The sequence below is a fragment of the Hypanus sabinus genome, unplaced genomic scaffold (assembly GCF_030144855.1).
Source record: "Hypanus sabinus isolate sHypSab1 unplaced genomic scaffold, sHypSab1.hap1 scaffold_1201, whole genome shotgun sequence".
Taxonomy (NCBI): Eukaryota; Metazoa; Chordata; class Chondrichthyes; order Myliobatiformes; family Dasyatidae; genus Hypanus; species Hypanus sabinus.
In genome coordinates, this window is record NW_026779262.1 from 125,522 (window position 1) to 128,817 (window position 3,296).

At 47.5% G+C, this 3,296-nt stretch overlaps 1 long non-coding RNA gene across 1 annotated transcript; it reads left to right on the forward strand.

Annotated features, from left to right (window-relative positions):
* The first annotated feature begins 399 nt into the window (after window positions 1-399).
* On the forward strand, window positions 400-3,113 carry LOC132386551 (uncharacterized). The gene is made up of 3 exons (XR_009509583.1): window positions 400-492; window positions 648-815; window positions 3,027-3,113. It is a non-coding gene; the product is annotated as an uncharacterized LOC132386551 (long non-coding RNA).
* Window positions 3,114-3,296: the final 183 nt, after the last annotated feature.

Below are 3,296 nucleotides of genomic sequence, written 5' to 3' on the forward strand. Positions count from 1 at the left end.
TCCCCTGGTAGGCGGTTCTTTCCTCAGCTCCCATGGACAATTTCCTATACACAACTCCTTCTAACTGATCCTGCTCTTCCGACCATCTCAAGTCTTCCTCACGGTGGGACTTTGTTCCACTCTCCGGCCCTGCTCCTTACGATGCTCTCCTGTCAGTACCACTTTGAACCATCTGGGAATGGGACAGATTAGGTGGAGTTTACAGGGTCGCACCGACAGACGAAGTTACTGACATTGCGTGAATACTGTGGAACTGGTCAGTGAGGGACATTGACAGTGATGGGGACTCCGATCAGTGATTTACTAAGGGTTTAATGTTACCTGAATTATCCGAGAGAGAGAGAGTGAAATTTGCTCAGACCCACGGTTTAAATCATTTTGCTGAATCAATTTGTCTGTGTTTAGACTTGGGCGGAATGAACTGGGAGATTCCGGAGTGAAACTGTTGTCCGCGTCTCTCAGGAACCCGGAGTGTAAAATACAGAAACTGTGGTAAGTACCAGATTGTGGGAGATTGTGTTTACTGTCACTGGGCGTCTGACACTGAACATTAATGTGATCAGTAATTGTGTTAATGATTAACACTGGGGATTTGTACCGTCTCCTATTTCTCTATCTTCTTCGCCCTCGCTTTCTCTTATCTCCAGGTTGGACAAGGTTGGTCTCACAGATTCTGGTGCCGAGGATCTTGTCATTGCTGTCAGTACAAACCGATCACTGAAGGAGCTGATCCTGGGATCAAACTCGCTGACAGACCAATCTATCCCTGCTCTCCGCCGCCTCATACTGACACTTCCAAATCTGGCGTGCATCTGGTGAGTGTTTGTGTTAACGTTCAATGTAATTACATATCAGCGGATCCGCGGGTTATCTGGTGATATTTCTGGTGATAACTTGCAGGATGTTAGGAATAAATTTGTCCCGGTGAGGAAGATAAAGAATGGTAGGGTAAAGGAACCATGAAGTGGAAAATCTAGTCAGGTGGAAGAAGACAGCATACATGAGGTTTAGGAAGCAAGGATCAGATGGGTCTATTGAGGAATATAGGGTAGCAAGAAAGGAGCTTAAGAAGGGGATGAGAAGAGCAAGAAGGGGGCATGAGAAGGCCGCGAATGAGGAAAAGGAAAACCACAAGGCATTCTTCAATTATGTGAAGAACAAAAGTATGACAGAAGTGATGGTAAGACCGATTAGGGATAAAAGTGCGAAGATGTGCCTGGAGGCTGTGGAAGTGAGAGAGCTCTTCAGTGAATATTTCGCTTCGGTATTCCACACTGAGAGGGAACATGATGACGGGAGGGCAACATGAGTGATGTTGATGTAATGAAGCATGTTGATATTAAGGGAGAGGAGGTGTTGGAGTTGTCAAAATACATTAGGACGGATAGGTCCCCGGGGCCTGACGGAACATTCCCCAGGCTACTCCACGAGGCAAGGGAAGAGATTATTGCTGAACCTCTGGCTAGGATCTTTATGTCCTGGTTGTCAACAGGAATGGTACCAGACGATTGGAGGGAGGCGAATGCTGTCCCCTTGTTCAAAAACGGTAGTAGGGATAGTCCGGGTAATTATAGACCAGTGGGCCTTACGTCTGTGGTGGGAAGGCTGTTGGAAAAGATTCTCAGAGATAAGATCTATGGACATTTAAAGAATCATGGTCTGATCAGGGTAAGTCAGCATGGCTTTGTGAAGGGCAGATCGTGCCTAACAAGCCTGATAGAGTTCCTTGAGGAAGTGACCAGGCATAGAGATGACGTAGTGCATTGGATGTGATCTACATGTATTTTAGTAAGGCATTTGACAAGGCTCCGCACGATAGGCTTATTCAGAAAGTCAGAAGGCATGGGATCCAGGGAAGTTTGTCAAGGTGGATTCAGAATTGGCTTGCCTGCAGAAGGCAATGTGTCGTGGTGGAGGGAGTAAATTCAGATTGTAGGGTTGCGACTATTGGTGTCCCACAAGGATCTGTTCTGGGACCTGTACTTTTTGTGATATTTATTAACGACCTGGATGGGAGGGTGGAAGGGTAGGTTGACAAGTTTGCAGACGACACGAAGTTTGGTGGTGTTGTAGATAATGTAGAGGATTGTCGAAGATTACAGACAGATATTGATTGGATGCAGAAGTGGGCTGAGAAGTGGGAGATGGAGTTCAACCGGAGAAGTGTGAGCTGGTACACTTTGGAAGGACAAACTCCAAGGCAGAGTACAAAGTAAATTGCAGGATGCTTGGTAGGGTGGAGGAGCAGAGGGATCTGGGGGTACATGTCCAGAGATCCCTGAAAGTTGCCTTACAGATAGATAGCGTGGTTAAGAAAGCTTATGGAGTGTTAGCTTTCATAAGTCGAGGGACAGAGTTTAAGAAACGCGATGTCATGATGCAGCACTTTTAAACTCTAGTTAGGCCACACTTGGAGTACTGTGTCCTGTTCTGGTCGCCCTAGTATGGGAAGGATGTGGAAGCATTGGAAAGGGTACAGAGGAGATCTACCAGGTTGCTGCCTAGTTTTGAGAGTATGGATTATGATCAGAGATTCAGGGAGCTAGGGTTTTACTGTTTGGAGAGAAGGAGGGTGAGAGGGGACATGATAGAGGTGTACAAGATATTAAGAGTAATAGACACAGTGGAGAGCCAGCGCCCCTTCCCCAGGGCACCACTGCTCAGTACAAGAGGGCATGGCTTTACGGTAAGGGGCTTGAAGTGCAAGTGGGATATTAGAGGAAAGTTTTTCACTCAGAGAGTGGTTGGTGCGTGGAATGCATTGCCTGAGTCAGTGGTGGAGGCAGATACAATAGTGAAGTTTAGGAGACTATCAGAAAGGTATATGGAGGAATTTAAGGTGGGGTGTTATATGGGAAGCCGGGTTTGAGGGTCGGCGCAACATTGTGGACCGGAGGGCCTGTAATGTGCTGTACTATTCTATATTCTATGTCTGTGAATCTTGTTGAAACATTAACCCCAGTCCCCTGTCACTGACACTGTGGTGTAATCTGTTTATTTCACCTTTATTCTCCCATCTCTTTCAGGCTGGGGGGGAATCGGTTCAGCGAGACCGGGGAGAAAGAACTGAGATCACTGCAGGAACCCAGACCCCGACTGGGAGTGATTCTGTGAACAACCCAGCCCGAGGGATGTGGACATTCCACGGCCTCGCCTTTAACGGCTGTCCTCCCCTTTAATGACCGCGTTTAGGTTTAACTCCCAACGGTGCTAAGTGATCCCGGCCCAGCCGAGCGCTCTCTGACGTCAGAGGTGATCTCTTAGCCACGTGTCTACGTTTCCTGCCCAGACCTTCT